This window comes from Delphinus delphis, chromosome 11 (assembly GCF_949987515.2).
Source record: "Delphinus delphis chromosome 11, mDelDel1.2, whole genome shotgun sequence".
Classification (NCBI taxonomy): domain Eukaryota; kingdom Metazoa; phylum Chordata; class Mammalia; order Artiodactyla; family Delphinidae; genus Delphinus; species Delphinus delphis.
The window spans coordinates 43,371,144-43,387,431 of NC_082693.1; positions in this window are offsets into that span (position 1 = coordinate 43,371,144).

The following is a 16,288-nucleotide window of genomic DNA, read 5'->3' on the forward strand; positions in this document are numbered from 1 at the left end:
GCCCCTTTTTAGCCAGACCCTGCTCTTCCCACCCTTGCCTGGTCAGCTGTTCTTGATGGCCAGCTGTGTCCTCATCAGCACGGATGACCACCCTGCCCTGCTAATTAACACCCGCCCTGTTAATGATTAAATCTACTGACTTTGACTTGGGGGTGGGATGGAAAATTCCCCAGCCACAGGACGGGACTGAGGTAGGTAACTGGGAGTAGGAGGGAAGGGCCCCCTGGGCTCTGGGTGCGTTGTTGATGGTAGGTGGCCAGGGAGCAGATGCCTGGTTTTCTCCCGGGGGCTACTCAGCAGCGGAGTGTGGTTGGAGAAGGGTCATTTGAAAGTCACAGCCCATCCTCCTCCCGCACTCCTCCCAAGCTTGGCGGAGGGCACTGGGCCCCAGCCCAAGCCTTGGCATTCCTCTTGCCGGGGGTTGGCCATTGAATACTGCTATAGCCGGAAGGACAGGGGGAGATGGTGTATTAGTTCCTAGGGCTGCTGTAACAAAATACCACTAACTGGGTGGCTTAAAACAATAGGGCTTTATTCTCTTACAGCTCTGGAGGCTAGGAGTCTGAAATCAAGGTGTCAGCAGGGCCACGCTCCCGCGGACGGCTCTAGGGCACAATCCTTCCTTCTCTCTCAGCTTCCGATGGCCCCAGGTGTTCCTGGGTTTGTGGCAGCGTAACTCCAGTCTCTGCCTCTGTCTTCACATGGCTTTCTTCCCTCTTGTGTGCTCTCTGTGTCCTCTCTCCTCTTCCTGTAAAGACATCAGTCATTGGATTTAGCGCCCACCCTAAATCCAGGATAATTTCATCTCAAGATCCTTAATTAATTACATCTGCAAAGACTCTGTTTCCAAATAAGGTCACATTCTGAGGTTCTGGGTGGACGTGAATTGTTTTGGAGACACTCTTCGGCCCGCTACAGATAGTGAGATTGCCCGGCAGTTCGGCGAGGTGGTGAGTGCTCTAGAAGACTGCGCCAGGGCTGGTACAGGAGACCAAGGCTCTGGGTCCCCCCCCTCCCCCAGAAGTAGAGGAAGTGCTCAGGACCCGTAGGTGGGGTTGGACTGGGTCTCAAGGGGCCTAGAAAGAAAGGCTACTGGTGGTACAGAGGCAAAAGGATGGGAGTAGGGCTGTTCTAGTTTGGAGTCAAGAAGGCTGAGGGGACTTTGAAGGGAAAATCCTGGGTCCCTGTAATTTAGTCCCATTGGAGGGGAGAGCGTAATGCCCATTACATTATATATTGTATATCGTACATATTCTGTATTGTATATTGTACATGTTATTGTGTATATTATATACTATATATTATATGACAACCACAACTTTTCATGTAATAAAAGAATGAAGTTGCATTTTGATTACCTGATACGTTTGATTTCATGACGCAATCCTTTATACTTTATTGGGCCAGTGGGCAGAGAGAATTGATTCTCTTGCTTGTGGGAGAAAACCCAGGAAAGCTTCTTAACTATTCTGCTCACTCTTAGATAAGAGACAGGCTCAATTCAGAGATTAGAATGACCCGGCCAAAGTATGAACCAAAACGTAAAACTGTTTATTTTTTGCCTTGCTATCCTTCGTCTTTTTTTTTTTTTATTGAAGTCTAGTTGATTTACAATATTGCATTAATTTCAGGTGTACAGCCTAGTGATTCAGTTTTTTATTTTTTTTTTACAGATTACATTCTATTACAGGTTATTACCAGATACTGGACATAATTCCCTGTGCTATACAGTGCATCCTTGTTGCTTATCTATTTTATGTAGAGCAGTGTGTATCTGTTAATCCCACACTGCTAATTTCCCCTCCCCACCCAGCCCTGCCCAGTGCGGGTGGTGCAGAGCAGACAGGAAGGGGTAGGTGAGTTTTTCCACCCTTTGGCACTCAGCCTCCTTCTCCATCAGCTGGCAGTGTCCTCGCCCTTCCTCTCTGATGTTCTCTGGTGACCATTCTCTCCTGGGTGCTCTCCTGGCTCCTCAGAGGTTTGCCATCAGCTCTGTTTACCTGTGTTTCCTTATCCTAGAAACTTGAGCCCCCTTCCTCAGCTGCTGGGGTCTCTTTGTCCCTTGAGGAAGCCCTATTGGACAGCACCCAAGATGCATGCATGGGGATACACCTGTTTCTCCTCCAGGACCCATAGTTGGTTCTTCCTTTGCCAGGCAAACTCTGGGAGCCCAGGCTGTCCCAGAGCGTCAGCTCAGCCAGCCTGCCTACACGTGGTTCCCTGGTGCTTGTCTCTCCTTCTAAACTTCTGGGAGGCATCCAGCCCCCAGGACATGCTTCTCCCCACCCTAGGGGCCACATATTCAGCTCTTGGGGTAACCCGTGCCAGCATCCACTAGGTTTGCTGCAAGGGGGTAGGTCCCCTTCCCTTCCTTGGGAGAGAGGGGATGGGGCTCACAGCACAGCTCCCTCCATGCATTTCCTCCTTGCAAAATCCTCCCTTTGTTACTGGATGCAATGGGTCCATCGCTTGGGATGCTTAGCCAATGAACACGCCAAGTACTTTTGATTAAAACAGAAACATTTATTACTTGTGACAAGTAAGGAGACAGGGAGATAGCTCTCAAAGCCTTGTCTCCCAAAACATCAGGATCAGGGAAGTTTTAAGCTACAGGTGCACGCACATTCATGAACGGTCGAGTGTGATCTTCCACGTAGAGGTAGAGTTCCAGATGCGCTTGTGCAGTATGACACGTTCAAACATATGTTGTGCGTTCCAAAATGGTGGCAGTCCCTGCCCTTGGAGTGGAGATTTTAGCATTGACGTGAGGCAAAGGGCGCTCTAGGCTGACAAAATCCAGGCACCTCGTTGAGTGAAGTCACGAGGGTCAGCAAAGGTCAGTATTGTCATTCCCTGGGCTCCAGTGATTCTGGTGGTTGAGTGGTTGAGGGCTTTGGATCCTACAGAACAGCTCAAGAATGTGCTTCAGGCTGACCTTTACCTTTGAAAGAGAACTGGGTGTCTTTAAGGCTGATTTATTATCTTTGCTATGGTCACTTCACTTTCTGATAATAGTTTCTGCATTCTTTTTTCTTTTTAAAATCATTAATTATTGAGACTGATTCTTTCCACATGAAGACCTAGGAGCCCATAGTTCACCTTTCTCCGAATCATCAGTAAAGAGAACAGAGAGGGGTTCTGAAATGTTTGCTCTGGTTCTTAACGTAAGCTTGTCCAGGGCGTGTTAATGCTTTCTCTTATTGCCTGGTACTCTACTTCTGCAAGATATGACATACTCTGGTTTAACCCCATCCCTTCCTTGTCACTGTCTTGCTAACACCTTCTCTCTCTATAATGATGCCTCTCTGTCTCCTTGATCTGGCTGAGGGGGTCAGAAACTAGTTCTTAAACACTTCTTTTGAAATTCTTCCTATGATGATTTGGTGCTTCTCTTTGAAACTCCATCTATTGTATCTTCAACTGGTGCCCAGTTGAAATTCTAATTTTAATATTCTGTTGCAAAAGCATCTGGGACAGTTACGATTGTGCCGGGAGAGAGGGGCATCAGGTTTTAAATTCATACCAGCATCTTCTCTGTGTGGGGAACAAGAGGACGTCAAGTGAACGGCCCTGAGGTGGAATGGCCACCAGAGGGCAGCAGATCCTGCTTCAAACCCTGTTTCCTTCCTTGGACTCACTGGAGCTGGATTGTTTTATTCAATTCCCAGAGACCAGGTGCCGCCCAGGTGCTGGGTCACGTGGAGGGGCTGAGCTCTCCCGATATCTCAACCGGCTCTTCAATGTTGATCCTGCTTTCTGACTTTCTGCAGTCTAACCACCATTCTGCCAGTTGAAGGATCAAAGATGTCAGTCTGCATTTGACAGTAACAGCCAGTTACTAAACACCTACACTGTAATGGGCTTGGACATTAAAGCTATACTTCCTGGGCTTCCCTGGTGGCGCAGTGGTTAAGAACCCGCCTGCCAATGCAGGGAACACGGGTTCGAGCCCTGGTCCGGGAAGATCCCACATGCCGCGGAGCAACTAAGCCTGTGCGCCACAACTGCTAAGTCTGCCCTCTGGAGCCTGCGGGCCACAGCTACTGAGGCCCGTACGCCTAGGGTCCGTGATCCACAACAAGAGAAGAGGGTCTGAGCCTAGATGACACGAGGATTTTATTGAACTTGGAAGTTATCGGAGAAAATGGGGAGATGGGTGCCTTGAGCTTCTCAGAGAAGAAACGCTTGAAGGATTTGGTGTTGTCTAGCCAGGATTAAAGACGACTCTGTCAGGGATGGGTGATCTTGCATAACAGGAGAAGTGAGGGCATGGGCTTTGGATGGAGTCAGATGGGTCCTGGAACAAATCCTCATTCTTCCAATACCTGGGTGACCCCGGGCTGATGGCTTTACTTCTCAAGTTTATTTCCTAATCCCCAGAATGGGAATAATAATTCCTACCTGCTAGGGATGCTGCAAGGATTGAATGAGATAATATACATAAAATGCTTAGCACGGTGCCTGGTAACCATTCACCAAATGGCAGAATTTATTATTAGAATACTTGCCTTCATATGTTTAAAGGTTTTCACATGGGCACAACCAGCTCATCTGTGCTGGTCCACCAGACTGAACTAGCAATGCTGGTGTGAAGGAGACAGATTTGGCCTGGCTGGGAGGAAGAACCTCTTATAATCAGAGCTGCCCAAGCCTGGAAAAGTCTGCATTATGTGTAAGGAGAGCTCGGTCTCTGAAGTACCCAGAGGCTGTCTGGGAGCTCCTTACATTAGGCCCAAAGCTGGACCTTTAATGACTCTTCCTAACTCAATTCTCTGGGATCCTGGGTTGTTCTGAAACTGTGCATCAGTGTCTATGAATGGAAGATTCTGTGATTTCCCTTGGAGGAGAAGGGCCCCTGGAACAGGGGAGACGGAACCGGCAGTGGAGAGAACCAGCGTCTGTCCTGGTCCAAGGCCAGATGACCGGAGGCCTTAGCTTTCTGGTCTCCTCGGGTGAGGGAGTGCGAGCAGGAGGCTCTGTGGAGGCTGCCCTGTCCCTCCTCTTCCCTCCACGTGATGGAGTTCCATATTCTGTGTAGGAAGTCTGGGAGTGGTGGGGAAGATTCTTTTTAAAGACACTTCTCTCAACCCCAATAAAAGAAATTCCCGATGCCGGGGTCCCCCTCCCTGTGCATGTGTTGAGAAGCCCTTTCCGAGACACAGCCTCAGGCTTCCGCAGTGCAGTGCCTGAACCTCTGGTGCTGTACCTTGTTCTCTGGGAATGTGGTCTCCTCATCTCTGCATAAACCCTGTAGAGGCTGGGGAAGAGAGGCTTCTCAGCCCTTCCCAGGATCTTTTCTTCCCAACCACTCCGACGAAGGGAGACCCTTTTCTGCTGCCCCCTCCCTGTGCCCCTTTCCATTAGAGGAGAGAACTTTGCTCCCTTCTTCCGCAGGGGGTGGGCATCTGAGTGAACCCTTCTCGTTTCTCTCTGTCCCTTACTTGCTCCTTCCTAGGAAAGGAGTAGCTAATTTCACCATTCATTCATTCCTTCATTCAATTCACTCATGAATTTAATTGGGCTTCATTCATTGAACCCTGTTTGCCCAGTTATTATTGTTCAAGGCACCAGGGAGAAAATGGTGAATACTAATGATTGACAAGTTCCCAGGTTTCATGGAGCTCACATTTTTCTGAGGTAGAAAGCATATACACAAGTAAACAAGTGTATAAATAAGATAATTTCAGACTATGCTAAGTGCAATGAGGGAATAAAAAGAGTGAGGTGACGGAAGTAACGGATGGAAAGGGAGGTGGGGCTAAGCGCTGAATGGGGTAGCCACGGAAGCTCTCTCTGAAAAGAGACATTTGAGCTGAGACCTGAAGGATGGGCGGGAGTCAGCTAAGCAAAGAGCAAGAGGAACGGGGTTCTAGCAGAGGGAACAGCCCTGAGGAGGAAAGCCCTGAGCTGGGAAAGATGCTGTGTGTCCCAGGATCATGACGGATGCCAGCGTGGCCATGAGGTACTGAGTAGGAGAGTGGAACCTGAGAGGTTGGGGGGATATAGGCGGGAACATGTCGGCCCTGGGAAAGGGGTTGGATTCCACATGATGAGCAACTGGAAAACATCTAAGTGTTTAAGCAGCAGACTGGCTGACGTGATATGATATACACCTTAAAAATATCACTTGGGGCTTCCCTGGTGGCGCAGTGGTTGAGAGTCCGCCTGCCGATGCAGGGGACACGGGTTCGTGCCCCGGTCCGGGAAGATCCCACATGCCACGGAGTGGCTGGGCCAGTGAGCCATGGCCGCTGAGCCTGTGCGTCCGGAGCCTGTGCTCCGCAACGAGAGAGGCCACAACAATGAGAGGCCCACGTACTGAAAAAAAAAAAAAAAATATATATATATATATATATGTATCACTTGTCTAAATGCTGAATGGAGGGTGGTTTGGAAGGGGTAGGAGTAGAGGCAGAGGGCACTGCAGACATCTGAGTGATGAATCATGGTGGTGGAACTAGGGAGACGGGAGAGAGGGAGGAAGTCAAGGTATATTCTGGAGGTAGAGTTCAAGGCCTTATTAATGTGGGCATTGAGGGAAAAGCACAAGTCAAGACTGACTCAGGTTTTTGGCTTGAATAATTGATTATATGGAGGATATATTTAGTGAGCTAGCAAGATGAAGTGGACAAGTATATTAAGATATTAGTTCAGATGCAGTAATAAGGTCATAATACTGCAGCTTTAGCAGAAGTTAGACAGGGGTACTAGGGTGGCTCCACGATATTCAAGACTCAGGCTTTTTCTATTTTGCAACTTTTTAAAAATTAATTAATTCTTTTGTTTATTTATTTTTGGCTGCGTTGGGTCTTCGTTGCCACTCACTGGCTTTCTCTAGTTGTGGCGAGCGAGGGCTACTCTTCGTTGCGGGGCACGGGCTTCTCATTGCAGTGGCTTCTCTTGTTGTGGAGCATGGGCTCTAGGCATGGGAGTTCAGTATTTGTGGCACGTGGGCTCGGTAGTTGTGGAGCACAGACGTAGTTGCTCCGCAGCATGTGGGATCTTTCAGACCAGGGATCAAACCTGTGTCCCCTGCACTGGCAGGTGGATTCTTAACCACTGTGCCACAAGGGAAGTCCCACAACTTTTTTTTAACATGTGGCTTCCATTTAGTGGCCTACAATGGCTGCTACAGCTCCCACCTCTTCATCTCATTCCCATCAGTGGGAAGGGGAGCAAAGAGAAGGGAAGGACACACTCCTCTTCTATTAAGGATCTCACACATAACTGCCCTTATCATATTTTCTCATATCCTACTGGCCACAGTCTAGTCACATGGCCACATCTAGCTGCAAGGAATCCTGGGAAATGTAGTCATTAGTTACATGGAAACAATAGCAGAGTCAGTAGATTGGAGGTCCGGACAAGGTGAAAGAGTTGTTACAGCTGGACTTCTAGAGCAAAGGAGATGAAAGGTCGGGAGGTTGTAGACGGAGGATGGGATTCCTGAACTGGAGATTTAGGAGGTTACTGGAGCAAAGAGTAGGCTGAGGTACAAAAGTCAAGGGCTGAGAAGCCAGAGTGGATGAGAGGTCATCTGTGTGAATGTTGAACATCAGGAATGGTGAGAGGAGCAGGTGGGGAGAGGAAGACCAAGTGCTGAGATTGTCAGTCAATGAGGGGCAGTGGGGTAGAAGCAGAGATGGGGAGCAAGGAGGACATCCCTTCCCACCTTCTGGCTCTGAGGTTAATGGCGGTAAGGGAGACAGCGGCTTCCACTTGGGAGTCTTGTAGATGCCGTGGGATTCTTAGGAAATCTTAAAATGTCACTTAAGATCAGGCACTTGAGAGAACATTCAAAATAAGACATTGGCTCAAGGAGTTTGCTGATCACAGATCAGCAATTCTAGAGGGCACAGGAGAAGGGTTTGGGAGAGAGAGGCAGAGGACTGGGTTGGATTAGGGACAGACAGAGTCAAATGGAGATGGGAGTCTGGATAATAGCGTCCCAGAGGCTATGGTTTTGTTCCGGTGATGACTGAGGAAAACAGAACAGGCTTGACAAGAGTGACACAGTTGATCATCTTCCTCTAAGAGCACTTGGGATAGGATAAAGACCTGAGTATCTAGCAGGATGGTTGGGGCCTCTGGTTGGAGTAACCAATTCCTGTGGTGCCAAGAACTAAGGGGTGTGAGTAGTGGCCAATCCCATAGGAGCAGGAGATGTGTGGTAGCAGAGTAATGGCCCCCAAAGATGTCCATGTCAAAAAAACCCCCAAACAAACCCAAGAAACAACCCAGGGGGCTTCCCTGGTGGTCTAGTGGTTAAGACTTCCACTGCAGGGGGTGTGGGTTCAACTCCCCAGTCGGGGAGTAGCACATGCCATGCAGTGATGCCAAAAAAAACCCCCCAGAAAAACAAAAAACAAAAATACCTCAAAGATGTCCATGTCCTAATCCTCAGAGCCTGTGAATATATTAGATTATGTGGCAAAGGGGAAATAAGGATTTGGATGGAATTAACGTTACTGATCAACTGGTTTAAAATAGGGAGATTACCCTAGATTATCTGGTTTAGTCCAATGAAATCTCAAGGATCCTTAAGCATGGAAGAGGGATTCGGAAGAGGGATTCAGAATAGAGAAACAGATTGAGAGCAAAGTGAGAACCTGGATGGATGTTGCTGGGTTTGAAAGTGAGAGAATGGGGCCATGAGCCAAGGACTGTGGGTGACCTCTAGAAGCTGAAAAGGTTACAAAAATGGATTCTCCCCTAGAGCCTTCAAAAAAGGAGTGTGCTCCTGCGGACATCTTGATTTTAGCCTAAGTGAGACCCATCTTAGACTTCTGAACTCCAGAACTACAAGATAATAAATTTGTGTTGTTTTAAGCCAGTGCATTTGTGGTAATTTGTAATTAGAAATTGTAATTAGAAAACTAATACAACTCCCTCACACCATACACAAAAATAAACTCAAAATGGCTTAAAGACTTAAATATAAGACATGACACCATAAAACTCCTAGAAGAGAACATAGGCAAAACACCCTCTGACATAAATCGTAGCAATGTTTTCTCAGGTCAGTCTCCCAAGGCCATAGAAACAAAAGCAAAATACAAACAAACAAACAAGAAAACCCAAACCAAATGGGACCTAATCAAACGTATAAACTTTTCCATAGCAAAGGGAACTGTAAACAAAACGAAAAGACAACCTATGGAATGGGAGAAAATATTTGCAAATGATGCGACTGACAAGGGCTTAATTTCCAAAATATACCAACAGTTCGTACAACTCAATAACAAAAAAAACTAACAACCCAATCAAAAAATGGGCAGAAGACCTAAATGGACATTTCTCCAAAGAAGACATACAGATGGCCAGTAGGCACATGAAAAGATGTTCAACATCACTAATTATTAGAGAAATGTGAATCAAAACTACAATGAAGTGTCACCTTACACCGCTCAGAATGGCCATCATCAAAAAGTCTATAAATAACAAATGCTGGAGAGGGTGTGAAGAAAAGGGAGCCCTCCTGCACTGCTGGTGGGAATGTACAATAAGTTGGTGCAGCCACTATGGAAAATGGTATGGCGATTTCTTAAAAAATTAAAAATAGAGCTACCATACGATCTAGCAATCCCACTCCTGGGCGTACATCCAGAGAAAACTCTAATTCAAAAAGATACATGCACCCCACTGTTTATAGCAGCACTATTTACAATAACCAAGACATGGAAGCAACCTAAATGTCCACAGCCAGATGAAGGGATAAAGAAGATGTGGTATATATATATATATATATATATATATATATATATATATATATATACACACAATGGAATATTAGCCATAAAAAAGAATGAAATGCCATTTGCAGCAACATGGATGGACCTAGTGAAGTCAGAAAGAGAAAGACAAATACCATATGGTATCACTTATATGTGGAATCTAAAATACGATACAAATGGACTTATTTACAAAACAGAAGCAAATTCACATAGAAAACAAATTTATGGTTACTAAAGCGGAAAGCGGATGGGGGAGGGATAAATTAGGATTTGGGGATTAGCAGATACAAACTACTATATATAAAAGAGATAAACAAGGTCCTACTGTATAGCACACGGAACTATAGTCAACATCCTGTGAAAAACTATAATGGTTTGCTGTACGCCAGAAACTGAAACTAGTACAACATTGTAAATCAACTATACTTCAATTACAAAAAAAAAGAAAAGTAATACAAGATGAAAGTGCCTCCTATTCTGGGTGACTGCTGGGCGAGATGCTGTGGCAGCTGGTGAGGCAGAACATTTCTTGGACCGTGTTTCACCAGGAAGTGGAGTTAATGCATGAACGGGAATGTTCCCAAATAGCACTGCCTCCTTCTCTGCTACCCTCTCCTGATGCAAACATACACACTTGGACAGGCTTCCCCTCCCCTCCTCTCCACTGGGGGATGTCTGCTGTTTCCCTCTCTGTTTAGCGGCAGGAAAGAGAGGAGGCCCCTTTTGGACTCGTGTCTCAATTGTATTCTCCAGCTCGGCTTGCCAGGGAGGTCAGAGTGCAGTGGGTTGTCTGGAGCTGGTCTAGTCCTTAATAAAACTGATACTTCGTGTCGTTTTTGCGCTCTGTTCTCTGGGCGCTTTCTCCACTGGCGGGATTCAGAGGTGTGGAGGGATGACACCAGGGTGGGCCCTTCTGGAGCCTTGATGATAAAATCAAGGACTAGCCTTGGGGGACACAGTACAGTGGATTTTAAAAGGCAAAAGCCTCTGCAGTTACCTCTGACCTGCAGCCTTATAGGTACAGTTGAAGCCGAATGAAATTACCCCAGTTCCACGTGGGTACAGAGCGCAAGACTTAAATTTTGGCTTCAGATTATTTGTGCTAATCTTTAGTAAGTGAGGCTATAGGTTGGCTGTCCCAGATCCTGACTGTCTACTTTGTTGTGAACTTCACTTAGGGCCACAGAAGGAGCCATGGAGGGATTTTATTTATGGACTGTCCATAGGTTCCTAGAATTATTTCCTGCTGCACAGTCTCAAGGTTGTACTTTTATAAATCAAGCCCTGCCTATCTGAGAAGTTGTGTATTTCAGACGCCCGCTGTGGGATTAACCACAGAGGTGTGGTGGACTTCATACCAATAAAAAGGACCGGGACCCCTTAAATGGAGGAAATGCCAATGTGCGTGAAAGTGGAGAAAACTCAATTTGGAATTATCGCAAACCTGAAAGATAAGAGAGAAACGAACAAGTCTTGTACCTGGAACATTCTGCCTCTGGAAAGTAGACTTACTCAAGCCATCAAGGAGGCATGGGGTCCAAGAGAGATGCAAGTCTTGGACTTGTGGTGAGAAAAGTCAGCAAGAAAAGGAAAGAGAAAAAGAAGGAAGTTCTGTTGTTCAAGCTGGGGGAAAAGATAAGATTTTCTTGGGAAATAGTTTGAGTTTTTAGAGGGCGTGCTTGAGATGTTTGAAGAGAAAAAGGAAGTTTCCACACCTAAATGCTTTTAAGGACAGAACTAGAAAAGAGCAAACTATTTATTTATTTCAAGATCAGGGAGGATGAACGGGCAGATTTAACAACGATGCAAAGAGGAGAGAGGCCGCTAGAGGGAGTGTGGACCCAGGAAACTAGTGTAGACAGTTGCTTGCCCAGCATGAGGGAAGAAAGGACCAGTTGGAGCATTGTGTGTTGTTATATAAGTTTCAAAGGGTCACAGTTATTTGGGCGTGTGTGTGTGTGTGTACGTGTGTGTATTGCTCACATCCTGTGGGGCCAAGCCCAGGAATTTGTAGAGTCAGGACTGACCCTCCACATAGTTACTGAGAAGATGAAATGCACACTAAGGGGAATTCATACAGGAAAGAAATATCTCTAGTCCCACCTGAGTTAAATTAGTACTATTGGCAGCATTATTTTAAATTTCTACATATCGCAAGATGACAGAAGTGTCTTTTTTTAAATTAATTAATTAAGTTTTGGCTGCGTTGGGTCCTTGTTGCTGTGTGCGGGCTTTCTCTAGTTGCAGCAAGTGGGGGCTACTCTTCCTTGCGGTGCGCGGGCTTCTCATTGCGGTGGCTTCTCTTGTTGCGGAGCACGGGCTCTAGGCGCGCGGGCTTCATTAGTTGTGGCACGTGGGCTCAGTAGTTGTGGCTCACAGGCTGTAGAGTGCAGTGGGCTTAGCTGCTCCGCAGCATGTGGGATATTTCCGGACCAGGGCTCAAACCCGTGTCCCCTGCATTGGCAGGCGGATTCTTAACCACTGCGCCACCAGGGAAGCCCCCGAAGTGTCTTAAAGGCCCCTCTTTGAGAGAAGAGATAGTAGGCATGCCCCGGCCCTCACCCCATGGTAAACAATGCCCAAATCAACCTCTCCATGGGTGGTTTCTCCCAGTTGAGGTTTAAGTTCACATGCTGGGAAAAAGCTGGCACTGACTGAGAGCATCCTGGCGAGGTGCTCTTCTCTCGGGTACCACTGAGTTTCCGCTATGGCACAGTGCTGGCATTGAAACTTGATTGGCTGAGTTCAGTGCCCCCCGTGTCAGGAGGAGACTGTCATGGAGATGCCTGGCCATCACCTCTTGTGTTTCAACTGCATTCTGCCCTGGCTGAGTGAGCCACCTTCCAGCCCCTGTGCTGCCATGAGCTGCCCACTGAAGATCTCATTCAAGGGGATCATGGATCTTCCCCAAGCAGCAGCCGAAGGAGACAGCCTCTTCCCCAAGCAGCAGCCGAAGCAGCAGTGGAGACCCTCCGTGAAGTATGCACTCAGGACGCATCTCCACAACAGCTTTCTCTTGCACCTTGAGCCCCCATTAAGCTTTTCTTGACCCTCATCCTCCCCCGGCAAAAGAACCCCAGAAAAAGCCATGCACTAGGTCCTGGGCACATCATTGCCCTGGAGCCTGAGAATATGCTTGTGCTTCTAAGTTTTGTGATGTGGAGCTGGTCCCATAGTATTCTGCGTCCCAGTTACGCTGGCTTGGAAAAAGCAGAACCCAGGAGCTACTTGGGGGTGGACTAAGTCAGCGTTGGAGGTGCTGGAGGAGCTGCTCACAGTTCATGGGCGGGAAAGACCAGGATGCAGCCGGCCCCCTGCCTCTAGGCATAATAGCCTTTTTCCTGACCCCAGGGGGACGCTCCCCATGCTCCTGGCTCTCTGGCCTCCTCATCCTCAGGAGGTTTGCAGTCCCACCACCCTCCCTCCTACTGTCACACCTTAGAGACAGCCGGTCTGGAGATCCAGCTCCCCCCACAGGCCAGGGAGAGGATGGAGACACAGGTCCCTAACCCCTCCCCACACTTTGGGAAGCTAACGTTATAGGGAGAGCGTGTGTACCCAACCTTTCCCTTCACATCAGACCTTATTCCACCAAACAGCTGGAGCAGCAGAAAGAACACTCTCTCCAGCCCATCCCAAGAGGTCAGAGTTTTCTCAGGTGGGGAGGCCCAGCCAGAGCCCTGGCAGCCGGTTGGGGGAAACAGAGAAGTGACCTTGTGGGAAATGGATAGTCTTCTTTTTTTTTTTTTAAATAAATTTATTATTTATTTTTGACTGAGTTGGGTCTTCATTGCTGTGTGCTGGCTTTTCTCTGGTTGTGGCGAGTGGGGGCTACTCTTCATTGCGGTGCACGGGCTTCTCAATGTGATGGCTTCTCTTGTTGCAGAGTACGGGCTCTAGGCACGCAGGCTTCAGTAGTTATGGCTTGCGGGCTAAGTAGTTGTGGCTCGCGGGCTCAGTAGTTGTGGCTCGTGGGCTCAGTAGTTGTGCACGGGCTTATTTGCTCCGCGGCATGTGGGATCTTCCTGGATTAGGGCTCGAGCCCGTGTCCCCTGCATTGGCAGGCGGCTTCTTAACCACTGCGCCACCAGGGAAGCCTGGAAATGGATAGTCCTTAGGAACAGGGATGTCTAGGCAAATGGACAAAACCAGATTCCTTTGGAGTGAGACCTCCTGGAGCAGAATAAGAAATTAGAAAGAGAAGAAGTTTGGACTTTCATTTCCTTATATTTTACTTTAAAAGAAAGTGTATTTAAATTTTGTTCTTTGTTACTTTTGAAATTAGGAGGGGGTTTATGTTCAAACATCCTAGGCCTGGTTCTGGGCCTAGGACTGAACTAGTTGACTTCCTGTGCCCTCCTCTGGCTGGAGGTTTCGAAGAGCTCTCTGGAACCTGTTTTTTGGATCATCTCCTGGAAGGTGAGGGCTGCTACCCACCCCGTGATGGAATCTCCTGTCCTCAGCAGGGAGCACGACTTGCTGGGCATGTGGGGTTCCCACAGAGGGTAAAGTCCCACCTGTAGACCACAGAGAGCTCTGGACTGTGCCAGCCAAGCTGGGGCATTCTCCTCCCTCTGGAAGCAAGAGGGAAGAGCCCGGGGGTTGGCCATAATCCTGTGATGGCTCAGTTGCTGCTCTCTCCTTAGGCGAGGCTGTGAAGTGAAGGAAGCTTGTCTTGGGCTGCCTCCTGCCTCTCCTTCCTCCCCGGTTTCCCCCACTGACTGGCCACCTCCCCTCTCGCAGCCCGGGGCACTTAGGAACAGGGCATGGACAGGGGAGGGCATTCACAGCATCCTCGAGAACACGGCTGCAGCCCTATAGGCTTATTTCCTAATACCCCGCAATTTTGGACCTCCACCGTTTCCAGTCTAGGCTATTTCTCACTGTTTCTCACTGCCCTTCTGGCTTGAAGTCTGTCTCCACTCTAGTCCATCTTCTGTGTTGATGCTGGAGGAATCCCTGAAGTTCAGGCCACTTCCCTGCTCAAAAGTCTCTAATGACCATCATTATCCATTGGATAAAGTCCACACTCCTTGGCCATGTGTTTGAGGCTCTCCACCTTTCGGACTTCATCTCTTGGCCCTTTGCGTTATTCCCTGCTCACTGAAGTGTTATTCCTGTTCAAGCTGTTCTTCTGTCAGGAGTGCTCTTTCTTCTCCATCTGCCAGCTGTGTTCCTACCTCATAATCCACTTCAAATAATACCTCCTCCCTGGAGTGAGCCCCACCTTCTCACCATGACCAGTCTCTTGGTTAATCGCCGCACCTCTGTGGTCCCATGATACGTGGTTCATATCTTTGCCTTTTTGTGATTCCATCCCACTACTATTTATTGAGTGCCTGCCATGTTGCAAGTTTTGGAGATATGGTGGTGAGCAAAATTTCCTGGCCCTGGCCTGATGGCCTTTGTTGTCTAGCATTTATCACACTCGATTGTAGTTCTCTGTTTAGATCGATTGCTCCTACTGGTCAATTACCATTTTGAGGACAAGAGCCATGGTTTATCTCTGAATCTCAATTTAGTTAGCACAGATCCTGACACTTGCTAAGTGCTCCAGTCTGGTAAACTGAACGAGTCAATTTGTCTGCTCAAGGCGGGCCCCTGGGGGATAAGTTTACCGTTAATGGGGAGGGAGGGACCTCTGAGAGGCCTTCTTCAATAACTGAATATTTCAACAAGAATTGTATGAGTGTCTGCTATATACCAGGCATGTGATGGGTACCTGAGATTCAACCCTGAGCAAAACAGACTGGATCCCCGCTCTCCCAGGTAGGATTGCCAGGTAAAATGCAAGTCACTCAGTTAAGTGTGAATTTCAGATAAGCAGTGAATAATTTTTTTCAGTATAAGTACGTCTCAAATATGCATGGGACATACTTAAACTAAAAAGTTGTTTATTGTTTTTCTGATTCACATTTAACTGGGTGTTCTGTATTTTGCTGGCCAAGTTTGGCAATCCTACCCCAGGGGTCCAGACCAGCCTCCACCCTCCACCATCTGTCCCTTCAAGACGGAGACTTGTCCTTTGTACTTAAGGGTTCAGGGGTAGGCAGAAGATGGACAGGAGTGGAGCCTGGCTGCCAGGCCTGTAGCTCTCTTCTGAGAAAAGAGGTCACAGTGGTTCTTTACCCACAAGTTCCCAACTTTGTGTCAGATGACCCTGTTCCTCTGGCCACTCCTATTTGGTGAGGAAGTCCGGGTCTTATCCAGAGGCAGCCACCACCAGGCTGGACATAGGGAAGACCAGTGGCTTCTGAGGAGGCCAGGGTGAGAGACGTGTCCATTTCTGGTGCTCCCTACTGGATGGTCCCTAACCAAGTCAACGAGATCCCTCTCAGTGAATTCGGAATGTGAGACGGAGAGAACGAAAACTCAACGGGATGTAAAAGCAGTAGATGCAGAGGAGGAGAGGAGAGGCAGAGAGATGCCAGCGAGACAGACAGAGGTCATTATGTGTACAGTACTTGTCCTGGGCTGATATTTAGGGCAAGATGACTGTCACCAGAGCAGCCGGAGGGGCGCACGGCCCAGCCCCAGTTGTACCCTGCACAGCA